A 15,756-nucleotide genomic window follows, 5' to 3' on the forward strand; every position below is an offset into this window, starting at 1 on the left:
CCTGGTTATCAAAAGACCTGGATGTGCTGTGTAACTTGATCATTGTTCTCAATCAAGGAGTAAAATGGGGTCTTTATTTTGTTTTGTAATGTACATGAAGCAGATAGCGAAGCATTTAAAAGCAGTGCTTTTTTCTAAACAAAAAGCATTTAAGGGTACTCTCATTTTCCTACTCATATTGAAAAACTGCCCCTCAATGAGGCCAAACTTAGATTCACAAAATGTTTAGGGGTATGCATACCCCTGCGTACCCCCAGAAAAAAGCACTGCTTAAAAGTAACTTGAGTGTTTGCCTCTGGAATACTCTTTTGGGGACACAATTTGCGTAAGACCCATTGAAACGAATGTGGCTTTTGTAAGGGAACCCATTGAAACGAATGTGGCTTGTGTAAGGGAACGTCCTTTTAGAATGTGTGTTTTATCCTTGTGGCATGAGAATGTAACCAAGCCTGCCTGGCAGGCTATTTAGGTTGGGTGGATAATCCTGAAGCTTTCTCAGGTCAAAGGCTTAGAGTTAACTGGGACCCTGCTATAGAAAATCATTGACCATCTGCTTTGCTAAATGGCTTGGAAGATGAAGACTAAACATGTCACTTTCATGCTCAATAGCAGCCCATTTGCTCCTATTCATCTCCTGTTCTGCTTGGTATTCTTTCACTTCTTTCAGAGGAGATCAGCACTTTTCCTTTCTCTCTCTCTTTTTAATGTACAATTCACAACAAAATGAATGACCAAAACCCGCCATTGTGGAATTGCTACTGGGACAAGGGGGCCCATTGATCTTGAATCATGCATGGGTCTTACATGTGATCTCTTTGGGCAATAATTAAAAAAAGATCTTAGCAAGAGATAGGGCAGTAAGATACATATTAGGGATGTGTTATGTCTGCTTTTCGGAGTGGACAGACTCAGTTCCCAAATTGCTTGTGGATCAGAATAGCAATTCCCAGTCAGATTGTGCACATCTCCATTTTTGCAATGGCTTTTCAGTGTACAAAAAGTGTGCTTAAATCCCATACTTTACATAAAAGATGTATTAAAATATGTATCTCTCCAGCCCCACCCCCCAGTGAATACACTGAAAAGGATTGAAAAATATGTATTTCATGTATACGTGTGCACAAAATACATACAATGGGATGGAACAAGACAGAATGACACACAATGCATGCATTCTCACAGCTGTGTGGAAATGACTGTCAGACTGAAGGACCATTCATAGAAGAGTGTTAGTGGGCACCAGGAAGTTGCTCATTCTTTTCTTTTCCTACCAAGTCGTCCATTACCAGGGGCGCGGATGGTGCTGTGGGTTAAACCACTGAGCCTAGGGCTTGCCGATTGGAAGGTCGCCGGTTCAAATCCCCGCGACAGGGTGAGCTCCCGTTGCTCGGTCCCTGCTCCTGCCCACCTAGCAGTTCGAAAGCATGTCAAAGTGCAAATAGATAAATACCTTCCGACGGGAAGGTAAACGGCATTTCTGTGCGCTGCTCTGGTTCGCCAGAAGCGGCTTAGTCATGCTGGCCACATGACCTGGAAGCTGTACACCAGCTCCCTTGGCCAATAAAGTGAGATGAGCGCCGCAACCCCAGAGTCAGTCACGACTGGACCTAATGGTCAGGGGTCCCTTTACCTTTACCTTACGTCCATTACCAAGGTCTCATCCCCCCCCCCAACACCTTTCTGCAGTCAGATTTACTTTGAGATTGTGAGCCCAGCTGGGGAGGGAAGCAAATAAGTAAATAAACAATTAGGTGGGATACAGAAGAAATGTAGATTCGTGAAGAATTAAAGCAAAACAAGGAAAGGAGCAGATCTGAACCACAGCCAGCTCCAATTAGAGCTGGTCGAGCTATGCCTGCCAGGAGCCATTCTGTGTTAAAAGGCTGATGGGAGGCTGAGCCAAGGATGCTCAAATGGCTCAAGTGAGCCTACATTCTAAGATGGGGAGACTAAGGAGAACCGGTACCCAACAATGCAATTATGACTCATGATATTGCCAACTTGGTGTGTGTGTGCGTCTTTGTGTCACTTCTGTTTATTTATCCTGAGACAATGAAATATATGACAACAGGACACAACACACACACACACACACACACACACACACACACACAAACAGCAACTCTCTTCCTTCTACAAGAGTAGTCTGGTTCTGATGGCATATTCCTAATGCATATTTTTTATTTTAAAAAAAAATACAGTGGAAAAACAGGAAAACCAAAGATGGATAAACTTGTATTGGAAGGCCATCTTTACTCCTGTGCCAGAGTGGGTAGAAAGAAGGGTCAGGAGAGGCAATACATGGATTTTCTGTGGGATGTAATCCACTGGGAGCAGTCAAGTACAACATTACCTGTTTTGCTAGAGTGGTCATGCAGAGGATGTTGGTCCAGTCAGTTTAACTTCCTGTTACTTTGCAACCATCTTTCTGCTACGTAAGAAGGGGAATGCACTCTGCTGTATAAAGAAACTTGCTAACGCGAGTTAGGAGGGATATTAATAATCAATATATTCTCTCCTGCCAGCCTCAACATTCCCACATTTTCCCCATGCACAGATCACCACTCAGTAAACTGTGGGTAGGTGGGCTAATGCGCATACATGCTTCTCCCTCGGCACACCCAATTTTCACCTCAAAAGCTGCTGCTGCAGATTTAGAAACTAGCTACACTAGCATATACAATAGGACAGAAGGTTGCATCACACACGCACACACAGAATTCCCCTGCTTAAGCTTATTCAGGGGCCCTATGTGTTCCTATTATAGTACAGAGCTGTGATATTTATGTTCCTCACAAGCTCTCAGTGCTGTGAAATTGGACATGTAGGCTGCTCACTGAGATCCGGTGCCTGTTAACATTTCACTTTCTTTCTTGAGGCATTTTCCCTAATAGTATCTTACCTCCACCTCCACATGCTCACTTTCCCAGCATCTTTTCTTGTCAGGAAGACCTGGCAAGCGGCATTCTGCCTTTTCTTTTCTTTTTCCTGAGTACTCCAAGTTCTTCTAATTAAGTTCAATTCAGGTTGTCTGATTTGAGGAGCCTTTATGTGGAATACTTAACCTGTGAATAATATGCAGAGAGGGAAGCAGTTCTCTGGAATGCTAATTGAGCATCCACACAAAACTCTGCGGGTAATAAAACAGCCAATTGTATCAAAAAGCCTTAAAGTTATGTACAAGTGAGGAGCAGGATCTACAAAAACTGCCAGAGGAATTTAAAAATGGGAATCAATGGAAATGATTAGCTTTTTGCTTTTACTTTTGTGCCATCTATAAAAAAAATAGCCAGGAGTTTTGTGGTTGGATGTGGCCCTCCAGATCTTTCTATCAGGCCCTCAATACTGTCCCATTCCCTGGCCACACCCTTCTCTTCCCAGGCCACACCCCTTGCCAGCCCTGCTCCACACTCTACCCATGTGCTTTTGCCTGGCTGAAATGTGTCCTGCTGTGATCACGCTTCTTGGATGGAGAAAACCGTGTGTGTGTGTGTGTGTGTGTGTGTGTGTGTGTAAACCTCTGGCTTATGAATGGCCTACTGTGCAAAGGTAACGTTCACATTGATTGCTCCACCCGCTTTTGCCACTGGCCCCACCCACTGCTTGCATGCAGTTCAGTGGCATAGCATGGATTGCCAGGACCCAGGGCAAGGCAAATATTGCTTTCCCTACGGTGAGTATTGCGCCCCCTAACCAGCACTTCCATGTGACCTCTGATGCTGCTGCCGAACAGAACTGTGGAGCAGTGGTGGGACATGCGTGTGCACCTCCTCGGACTGGGGTGCCACTGCCATGAGTCTCGCCACCCCCCACCCCCGCTAGTGGGGAATGCTACATGGCCAAGGGATGCAAAGGCCAGTCCTCTCCCAGCTCCTGCTCAGCATGCTGCTCAGGTGAGTCGGGCGGCAGGATGGGGAGTGCCTCTGGTTGGGGCAGCAGCTGCAGAGGCGCACCCCTAAGAAATTTTGTGCCCAGGGCAATCACTCCAGTAGCACTCCCATGTTATGCCATTGATGCAGTCTCCAGAGAGGAGGCAATGCTCAGGCTGAAATAGGTTCCTCACCTTTACCCTGAACCATTTGCCAGGCTGCAGCAAGTGGGAAAGGATGCTGAGAAGCCAGCCCAGAACAGTTCACCATAAAAATAAAATCTGACTGTCTAGTCAACTAACATAGGCCTACGCTTTATACAAAAATATGATCTCTATTTTCTGCCTGCATTTCATGAACAGCAGGACTGTGAGATCACTGCCAAGGCTTCTTCTTTCTCCATTCACACGTGCCAAAGAAACTTGAGATAATGTATCTCTTGGCTCCCTCCTACTGATTTTGCTCGTTGCTGCATCCATGAACATTTCAAAAAGGCATCTCATACTTTAAAAGGTTAGTCTCTCACATTTAGGTCCTTGAAAAGGTGCTAACTTCGAGAGGAACGGGATTTCTTAAGTGTAAATGTGATGTAGTGTTTCATTTTGTTATAATAACACCCTGGGTGCAATGTGTATATTTTCTGGCCTCTGCTTGAAGGGGGAAGAAAAGATTGCAGCACTCTTTTGCATAAGGGTTGGTAGGGGGCTTATTTTCACAGCAGAACAAAATGACAATGATTTTAGATTCAGGTAGATAGCCGTGTTGGTCTGACACAGTCGAAATAAATAAAAAAAATTAAAGAATTGTCCAGTAGCACCTTAGAGACCAACTAAGTTTGTTCTGGGTATAAGCTTTCATGTGCATCTGAAGTTTCTGAAGAAGTGTGCGTGCACACAAAAACTTATATGCAGAACAAACTTTGTTGGTTTCTAAGGTGCTACTAGACAATTTTTTAATTTTTTTTAATTATTTTTTTTAATGACAATGAGTTGTTGATCCTAATCTGCTTCTCAGAAGCACCTAAAATAGTCCTACAGACCGACAGACTGACAGACCGACCGACCAACCGACCGACAGACAGACAGACAGATAGATGATAGATAGATTAGATAGATAGATAGATAGATAGATAGATAGATAGATAGATACATAGATAGACGATAGAGATCTTCTTAGGCCATCACTTGTAGCCAAGTAAGATTGTCTTCCATGAACATTATCTTAACAGTGAGTTCATAAGTGACTGTGGAGGCCAGTTCTGGATCCACATGTCCTTCCACAGTGGGGACATTGGTTTCTGGGCGGGAGGTGATGACAGTTTTGATTTTCCAAGCGTGCCTTCCTCTTAGCACATTTCTCCCTTTTGTCCTGAGTTTGAGCATCTTCAAAGGCCATGATACCTTTGGTAAAAGCTGTTCTCCAACTGGAGCGCTCACAGGCAAGGGTTTCCCAATTGTCAGTGTTTATATTACATTTTTTTAGATTTGCATAGATAGATGATAGATGATGATAGATAGATATAGATAGATAGATGAAAGATTTGAGGAACATAGGAGAGAAGAATATAGCATTGTCTACAATGATTGGCAGTGACTCTCCAGGGTGTCGGGCAGGGGACATTCACAGTCCTACCTGAAGATGTTAGTGATTGAACCTGGGACCTTCTGCATGCTGAGTAGATGTCCTAACACTGCAGCATCACCTTCTCCCATATGGACTGCCCAGGTCACTACAGTCTCTAAATGGGGCCCTCCTGACTGTGCCAAAACTTACAGAAGTTCAAAGATTGGAAGAAGTTCAAAGATTATCTACAGAAATATTGTAAAATTAATGAATGTTAGAACGATGTTGGATAGAAATTAAGTGGTTTCCAGCTGTAATGCTTTAAGGGAATATGAAAAATGGGTTGTTAAGAGGTAAAAATCTAACGTTACTATTTTAAGACCAAAGATTAGGACAAATAAAGAGGGTAAGGATTTGCTGAACCAACAAACTGAACTGGAATACAAAAAAGGGAGGTATGAGGAGGTCCGGGAAACAAGCTAAGGAAAAATAAGCAATGGAAAAATTGAGTGGTTTTTAATCATTTTTATTTTGTATTTTCTTTTTCTTTTTCATTTTTTATTGTAATATTTAAAAAAATCTTAATAAATATCTTATAAAAAAAAACAACCAAAACTTACAGAAGTTCATCTGGTGGGGTGGAGAATGACCTTCTCCTTTGTGATGCCTACTGTGTGGGATGCTCTCCCCGTTGCTTTCAAGCAGGAACCCATAGCCGTCAATAAGGCTTTCACTCACACCCTTAGTCTCTGGGTGTTGGTGTTGACTTTTATTGACTATTGGGTTGCTGTTGTTGTTAATAATGTGAGCCATTGTGCTGTTGTATTTGTAAATGAAAAGAGGCATAGAAATATTTTAAATAGATGAATAAAACACACCTGCCTAGTGCTACATCTCCCAGTTTGTGAGGAATGGGGGGGGGGTGCTTCTGCTGTGCCCAGATGAGGGTGAGAAATGTTAGCACTGGCAAGTGCCTGCAAACCACTTGGCATATCAGCCAACAAACCCTGGTGTCTCCAGAAAAGAACTCCCTTTTTGAATCCCTGGAGGGCTGTTGCGGGCACTGATTTAGGTGGCCCAACTGTCTAACTGGCCCAACTGTATAAGGCAAGTTCCAATGTTTTGATGTACCTTACACAACTGAACAATTTGTTTTCCTATTTTATCATGAGCACGGAGTTCTTATATTGCTATACATTATTGTTTAATCCATTACTGTTTATGTTATTTTCCCATTTGTATTTTCAGCTGCGCTATTCAATTAAACTTAAGCACTTAGCATAGTCTTTTTCATTAGTTATTTGACGTAAATATTGTTTCACATGTTTACAAATTCACAATTTTTTACCCTTGTTCATCTTTCTGATAGGCACTTAGTTTAGCTAATATAATAAGGTCCTTCGTTAATATAATCAAATCCTTAATCTTAGTCAACCAGACTTTTCTTTAGGTGTTAGATTAGATTTCCAAAACTCTGCAAATGTAATTCTTACAGCTGTTAATAAGTACACAGTAGGTTCAAGAGCATTTGCAGGTTTTAATGTTTCACAGAGTTTAGCAAACACAATTTCAGATCTGGTTTTAATTTAACTATCTCATTTACAACATTTATAATCATTTGCCAGTATTTTGGGGGTGGGGGTGGGTTCTGCTGCATAACCATCACAGATGTTGAAAATTCAAAGAAATTAAAATGTTGTAGGGATGGGGTTGGGGAGTCTGCAGTGCCAGAAGTTGTCACACTACAACTCCCATCAGTCCTGGTGAGCATGGTCAATGCTTAAGGATGATGGGAGTTGTAGTTCAGAAACATATGGAGGGCCACAGGTTCTCTAACCCTGCTATAGGTCAACCGCACTCTTGAATTTTTATTGCAAAATACTATCTGCAGTTACTAAAGTGTCTAAAATAATAAGTAATTATTTTTTTAAAAAAAGATCAGTCAGGATTTCTGCTTGAGTATACAGCATCTAACTTTTGAAAGTCACCAAATATGTCAAGATGTCTGTTTATCAAAGCACTCAGGAATGAAAATCTATTGTGCTTTCCTTAAAATAAAAAATCATATACATTTACCAAAGAGCTCCTTCTGTTCTACAAATATACTCCTTCAGGTGGTATAGGAAGGTCACTAAAGGGTCAAGCACTCCAAAAGCAAGCCTTATGGACTCAAACATGGTGACATGAAATGAGAGAGATAAAAGTAGACCAACCGCCGTGGTGGTGTAACCCCTTTTCTTCTCTACACAATGTGTTTTCTCTGGGAATTGCTTGTTGAGTTGTGTTGAATGGAGGAATTATCTGACATCTTTAGTGGAACTTTTGGCAGACCAAGGTTCAAAGGGGAGCTTGGCTCATTTTAAAGTCTCAGCCAAGATGACAGGTTTGCGATTATTTTTGAAACCTCGCTGAAATCCATAAGGTTGCAACCTAAATATGACTTTTGCTGATTACGAGACAGCTATCCAATTTCCTTCCAACCAAGGCTAAACTTTACAGGCTAGAAGAGGGCACTTAGCTTTTGGTATGCAGCTGCTGACAGAGTCAGCCCAAGATATTTGGCTGCCTAAGGTGGAACAGCAAATTGCCTGCAGCAGGTAAGTCTACAGTGCCTCTCCTTTTGAGTAAAAATCCATACACAGAGTATGATTTGGTAAGAGGGATGGATGAATCCCACAATTTTACTTTCTCTGTTTCTCATTTTTCCCATCTTAAAGTTTTTATTTTTTTCTTTATTATTTATTAAATTCAGATTTCCACATTTTCACACCAGTAAAAAACAACAACCCACATGAAAGTTCATCAGCCTGTTCCCTTCAAACTCTCCTAATATACACATTTTTTTGCAGAGCAATTTTTCCTAATATTTTTTGGCTGTTCCCTTCAATAATATATTTACCCAAGTAAAGTGTTGTTGTACACCTTACTTGACTGGGAACCAAAATTGCAAATTCCAAAAGGCTAAACTAAAAGGTCCTAAATGTGCAAACTTTCCTCATAGGGGAGTCAATTTATCCCCATGATCATTTTGGCTGCCCATCTCTGGACTTTTTCCAACTCTACAATACCTTTTTGAGATGACGTGACCAGAACTGTCCACAATCTTCTTCTTCTTTGGCGATCACTCGTAGCCGAGTAAGATGGTCTTCCATAAACATGTGGTCACCCTATAGAGTTATCTAATGGCATTATGGTATTGGCAGTTTTATTTTCCTAACAATGGAAACTTTCCTTTTTGCAGTAGCAAAAGTAGAGATGCAACAGCCAGTCACATCTTTCTTCAAAATGCTTTGTTTTATTCACCAAGGTTGGATCTAGACACATCAAATAAGCGATTGAGCTAAATGCATTGTAAACTTCATACAGGGAAATCCCATTGGCGAAAAACAGGACTTCACAGCACCATCTGGTGTCACAGAATTATAACACATATGAAGCGCTTTATCTTTATGAATGTAGCTGAGTCCCAAGACTCAGAGTATTATTTCTACTGCTTCTTCCCAAAGTCTTCTGATGCTAAGAGTAAACAATGGGTAGACTTTAGAAGTGAAACCCCTTTCCAGGGCAACAGAAGTGCAGCCTGGTCTCATGTTTCACTAGTTAAAATGCAACATGTTCAACAGACATTCTTGGATGCTGCTTTCTAAAATTGCATTTTATCACTGCCATTTTTAATAGGATTGATGGAATGTTAAGCTGCTTTTAGGATTATTTTAACTCTGTTGTTTATCATGTTTGTATCATTTATCGTATGTGTTTACTTCTTTGGTGTTAGTATATGTTGTCATTGTTTCAACAGATAAGCAGGAGATAAGTGCCTGGAATAAACAAACAAACACATGCCCTTGATTGGCATAATTAGCAAGCAAATTGTATAAATATTCCAATTAGGCTGGGCAGCTTCAGGGCACTGAGATACAGTGGTATCTTGGGTTAAGTACTTAATTCATTCCAGAGGTCCGTTCTTAACCTGAAACTGTTCTTAACCTGAGGTACCACTTTAGCTAATGGGGCCTCCTGCTGCTGCCATGCCGCCGCCGCACAATTTCTGTTCTCATCCTGAAGCAAAGTTCTTAACCTTAGGTACTATTTCTGGGTTAGCAGAGTCTGTAACCTGAAGCATCTGTAACCTGAAGTGTCTGTAATCCGAGGTACCACTGTATGCCAACTATATCGATGGGGGCATCCTGTGGCACCTGAGAACCTGAACCCAAAGCAGGCTAAAATGAAGAAAGGGACATCAAAGTATCTCCAGCTTCAAGGTCTTCCTGGCAGGATAGACATAAGCCTTGAAACAAGAAACAATTTGGAAGAAAATTGGACTTTTTTATTTTAGTTTTTTATTTTTTATTGGATTTGATTTGATATGTTAATTGGATGTTTTTATTGGAAAATTAGTCAACACTTTTAAAAAAAAACAACCAAGAAATAAGAAACAAGAGCATGATGATAAACTGTGGCAAGGCAGCTGACTCCATCAGATTCCCCTAACTGTAGAAGCAGTTGAGAGTCCTTAGATGGCATTATTGGCCTAAAAGCAACTTGTGGTATTATTCTTAGTATATAAAGCCCTAAATGACTGGGACTAGGTTCCCTTGTACAGTACATTGACCACATCTCTATGAGCATCTGGAGAAGACCTCCTGACTATTATCTCATATTAATTTAGTTTCTATGCAAACCAAGGCTTTTATTATATATCTTCATTATACACGTTTAGGCGCCAAGTGACAATGTTCCAGGCCTTTGGCTGATTCACATCTTAAATGTGATTCACATCTTTAAAAAGATTCACATATTTCAAATGTGTTTGTGGGAGGGGGTGGCAGAGGGAGGCTTATTGGTTTGTGGTTTTTGTTCTTCTATTTACTGTGCATTTTGTGTTTTTATATTTTTAATGTTGTGAACCACTCTGCGATCTACAGATGAAGGGCAGTATACACATTTAATTAATAAATAAATAAATTTAGTGTGAGTACTCTGGAAAGCTATTCCAATGGAAGTCAGACAAGTACCTATAAGCCTGGTATTTCATCACCTATTGGGAAAAAAGGTATGCTTTGTCAAGCATTTTTAGAGATTTAATTTGCTAGTGGTGCAGTAATAAAACTGCTACCACCTTTGCAAAGTTAAGCAGGGTTCAGTACGGTTTCAGATTGGATGAGGGACCTGGTATTGAGATTCCTGCATTGCAAGGGGTTGGACTAGATGGCGGTGAGGGTTCCTTCCAAATCTACTATTCTATGATTCTGCATTGGTCATTTATTCTGTATTCTATGACTATATTTTTATGATGTTTTAATGGTTTTATTATACACCACCACAATTTTTTTTTAACAAATTGGCAGTTTATAAATGCTCTTCATAAATAAATAAATGGCTGAGGTGAAACTTGAACAAAAGACTTCACAACTCACTACTCATACAATTAGGCACTACATTATATTGGCTCTTAGAATAATAAAATTAAAAGGACATAAGTTGTTTGTTTTTAAGAAGTAAATAAAGATGTGCCTCTTTCCAAATTGGTTATTATAACAAAATGTAATTATGGAACTGGAAGGATTGAAAAAATGATTAAAAGAGGGAATGTTTAATTAATTCTCATTAATTACTCAATGTTTGCACAGTACTCTTTTAAAAAAATAGCCTAAGCTCTTCATTAGAAAGCGCCAGCATAAATGATGAGCAAGCATGAAGGTGCAATATAAAAACCTAAGTGATTTAGAAGAGAGACTTGTTTCATTATTTTTTTCTCTTGACAGGGAATAATGTATTAGAAAGATGCTGATGGGGTAGTTGGAGCAACACTCTGAATGGTATGTGGGTGATAAGGATCAGGCAATAAAAAACAACAACTTAGATGCTGGATTTTAAAAAAATAAATAAATAAAGATACTTTCACAGGATGTGTGTGTGCATGTGTGTGCATGCTCGCATTTACTATCTCGGCAACCCAGTCTCCCACCTCTATCCTCCTAGCAGGGCATATGTCAAGAAAAAAGACATGAGGTGAATTTCTCACCTCTCCAGCAGTCTTGTCCATACCCTCAGGTTGCATAAACTGAAAGGTACCCAAGGGAAATTATTCACACACACACATTCTCCACAAAAGCAATCAAAATATAGTAGGACAATAACAATATGTAACAAAAAGTATAGCATGCAAAAACCAATCCAACAATTAACAATTCATTTTAAAAACATCAAAATTAGAGTGAGCATAAAGTTCATCGTTAAGGAAATCAGCCCTGGTGCTCACTAGAAGCTGAGGTCCTGAAGCTGAGGCTCCAATACTTTGGCCACCTCACGAGAAGAGAAGACTCCCTGGAAAAGACCCTGATGTTGGGAAAGATGGAGGGCACAAGGAGAAGGGGACGACAGAGGACGAGATGGTTGGATAGTGTTCTCGAAGCTACCAGCATGAGTTTGACCAAACTGTGGGAGGCAGTGAAAGACAGGAGTGCCTGGCGTGCTCTGGTCCATGGGGTCATGAAGAGTCGGACATGACTAAACGACTAAACAACAACAAAAAGTTCATCATTAGAGAAAATGGGGGGGGGGGAATGTGATAAGTTGACATTCAAATGTAGCCCCAAAGCTGATGACATTGGTATCCCCCCTTTATGCCAGAAAGTCCCCACAGAACAAGATCTTTTTCCCCTCACAGTCTTTCTGTAAGCAGATCCCCTGTAAGGCTATCAAACAGAGTTCTACTTATTACTGGAACTAATTCTGTAATAACTATGGCACACAAGTTGGAGCAAATACAATTATAATCACATGTCTTCTAAATTGGCCACACAGGGTGCCCAAAGAATCTACAGTGTCCTGCATTGTAGAAAGTGGCAGAAAGTTCCAGGTTCAATCCCTGGTGTCTCCAGGTAGGCCTTTCTCAGCCTGAAACCCACTGTCAGTCAGTGTAAATAATACCGAGCTAGAAGGACCAATGGTTCGACACAGTATTAGGCAGCTTCCTAGGTTCCTGTTGAATGTATTGTAGCATGTCTCTTTCACCACTCAGAAAAGCCCCACAGAATGACATTCTACAGATGTGGTGGTTGTGGAGAAGAAAGTTTCTTTGCTGTCACCACTGCTGCAGTGTAGGCTCCAACATTTTCCATCTTTGGTCTTCTAGCTGGAGAAGGAGAAGATAGGAAATGAGTAGAACAGGTTGTTTGGGTGGAATCATGTCAATAGCCTGACTCATCTCTCCATTACAAAGACCAGCCATGACACTGACAGCTGGAACACCAAGGGACATCAGGAAGCCATCCAGATCCTTCACAGGTAGATCCTTCTAATAGGTCCTCCACCCCTGTGGAGACTCAAGGCTGTCACTAATAAACCTCGCCAATAGTGATCTGCTCATAACAAGGGAACAGGCTCCCACATATTCCCTCTGTCCAGAGCAGAAAACCATGTGTTGGGTCAGATATGTGCATCTATAATCTGGTTGGCTTAAATAGCCATAGGGAAAATAGCCAGAGGAGGCCGCATCAAAATCACTTACCATCTTCATGCAACAATTTGACAAGAGTCCTTTGGAGACGGTCCAGCAATATTTTGCTGGATGTTGGGGGATGGGAGTGGGAATCTACAGGGTGACTAAAGGCAACTCTCTCCCTCTCTTTCCTTGATCAATGCCTTCCAGAAGCTGTCAAAGCGCATCTTCTTATTCCTTTTCCTTTAAAGGAAAAAAAGAGGTGAAAACAAATTGCACTCCTAGGCAAATGTTAGCTCTCACTTGTACAACAAGCTCTTCTCCCACCTGCAGCAAATCCCCTACCAAGTTGTTAACCCTCGGAGGAGCAAAATGTTGCAAAACCTTAAACCTAAAAACGCTCTTATGAAGCAGAGAGGGTTCTGGCACCTGGCATTGTGGAATCTGATCATCTTTGTTACACTACTTAGGTTTTATAGCATGTACAATGACTGATTAAAAAAAATTAAAGCCCTCCGCATAAAAGCACTCTGTGCTCCGAATGTTTTTTTGGATTATAAGCTATTACCTGCATTAACCTGGGCTCTCACATGGAACTCTTTGCACCCAGAGAAGGAAAACCTGTGGAGATACCTGCCTTCACACTTAGGAATTGGGATCTGTGCATCTTCAGAATGAACGATGGGTGCTGCAAAACACATGCCACTCTCATCACATCTGAAGTCTGCATGAGTCAGTATCTGCCCACTGTGACAGGCAAGCCTGAGAACAATTTTTAGTTTTCAGAATCACATCCAAAACATAAACAACTGCTGCATCACTCGGTGACAAATGCCTGGGCCAGATATCCTTACTTCCATTTCCTCTTTCCAGTAGGATGTGCACAGCTGCCCCCCCCACCCACCCCCAATGTGGCAGGGATCATGCTGAGGAGGGCTGCACCAGGGCTCTGATCCAGGGAAGCAGTTATCAAGTTAACCTGCCCTGATCTGGTCCTGAATACATTCAGGGGTGAGGCAAATGTTTAGTTTGGGGTTTTAAACCCCAGATATTGCATCACCTCCCCCCACTCCCTACTGAGACTGAAGGGTGCCTTCCCAACCTGCCATGATCCACCACACCACTCAACAGTTGTTGAGCAGAGAGAGGGACTGGGTATCAGGCAAGCAAGAGGGTTTTTCTGCTCTGCCTGTGACTCCTTCCTCAGGGGCAAAACTTGGCTTTCTTTCACCTAGGTCAAAGACTCAGTTTGAAACACACCCCTTGCACATTTGCGCGCGCACACACACATACACCCTTTTGACCAGGTGGAATTGAGGCACTGGTGTTGCAAGGAGAAGAATGGGGTGAGAAAAGCCTCTGCAGGGCCACTGGTTTGTGCATTTCATTGAGGGTGGGGTAGGCAGGAGCATCCCACACTGTCCATACAGGGCACTGCCAGTGGCATGGTCCCAATCTCCCATCTTCAAGGTTCTTTGTGTTCTTAGCTGCTTATACATTTGCATTGACTTTATACACAGATAGTGATGTATGGAAGTGAGAGCTGGACCATAAAGAAGGCTGATCACCGAAGAATTGATCCTTTTGAATTATGGTGCTGGAGGAGACTCTTGAGAGTCCCATGGACTGCAAGAAGATCAAACCTCTCCATTCTGAAGGAAATCAGGCCTAAGTGCTCACTGGAAGGACAGATCCTGAAGCTGAAGCTCCAGTACTTTGGCCACCTCATGAGAAGAGAAGACTCCCTGGAAAAGACCCTGATGTTGGGAAAGATTGAGGGCACAAGGAGAAGGGGATGACAGAGGATGAGATGATTGGACAGTGTTCTCGAAGCTACCAGCATGAGTTTGACCAAACTGCGGGAGGCAGTGGAAGACAGGAATGCCTGGCGCGCTCTGGTCCATGGGGTCACGAAGAGTCGGACACGACTAAACGACTAAGCAACAACAACATATACACAGATGTGTGTCCTCCTGATAGAAGCGCTGCCTGCAAACCATCTACTACCATTTATCAAAATAAATATTGAGCCAAGTGGCTTTCCCAGTCATCCTTCTGGAAGAGCTTCTGCTGGAGCCAGCCTGCGACATCTCCTTCAGTGACAGTTTCTTCCCTTCGTAACGTTTTTGGGCGTTTGTCTTTGAGTATAATTTGTGTAATGTTTCCATTAACAAACTCTAATTAAAACGTCTAATGAAAACCAGTCATTCACGTCTTCTTTTTTTAAAGTGGGAACTGTGATTGAATTCCTGTGCTAAATGAACATTATGTCTTTTCATAGGGCTCCTTAATTGCCCTGCCTTTTATTATTTTTACAGATATATTAAACAAATTAAATTGAATGCGTAATTGTATTTAGCACGAGGAGTGAAAAGCTGTTTCAAAATATCCATTCTAATATAAAAGTGTTTTAATTAGAGATGAACTCATGATTTACTCCTTTGTTGAACTCCCATAAAGAATGGGAACAACCCAATCAAAATGCGTCACTATGCAAATTCCTTTGAAAGCAATGGAATTGTACTTGTTGTGACTAACTTTAGTCCTTGCTTTATAGCTTGTGCTGGAAAGGGAGGGCATGCAAACCAATCCAGTTCTTTCTTTCTTTCTTTCTTTCTTTCTTTCTTTCTTTCTTTCTTTCTTTCTTTCTCAGCACTGCCACCAAGTGGATATATTGACCATCTGGCTGTTACCAATGAACTGACCTTTAATCTCTGAAATTTACTTCCTGGCCCAGTCAGCTCTCTGCCCTGGTTAGTATAGTAAAGCAGTTAGGTGTAGGGTAAGTAACAAGATCTCAAAGTTAAACCAAAACAAATCTAGCTACTATTTATTCTTTTATTTTAAGGAAACAATTTAAAACATTTTTTCATGGGTGGG

General features: G+C 41.5%; 1 long non-coding RNA gene across 1 annotated transcript; it reads right to left on the bottom strand.

Moving 5' to 3' along the window:
- Window positions 1-1,645: 1,645 nt before the first annotated feature.
- On the bottom strand, window positions 1,646-6,471 carry LOC308474252. The gene is made up of 3 exons (XR_013984619.1): window positions 6,311-6,471; window positions 2,903-3,065; window positions 1,646-1,715 (listed from the first exon to the last, which is right to left on the bottom strand). It is a non-coding gene; the product is annotated as an uncharacterized lncRNA (long non-coding RNA).
- Between the last annotated feature and the right edge of the window lie 9,285 nt (window positions 6,472-15,756).

This window comes from Podarcis pityusensis (assembly GCF_964106645.2).
Source record: "Podarcis pityusensis genome assembly, chromosome: 3".
Classification (NCBI taxonomy): domain Eukaryota; kingdom Metazoa; phylum Chordata; class Lepidosauria; order Squamata; family Lacertidae; genus Podarcis; species Podarcis pityusensis.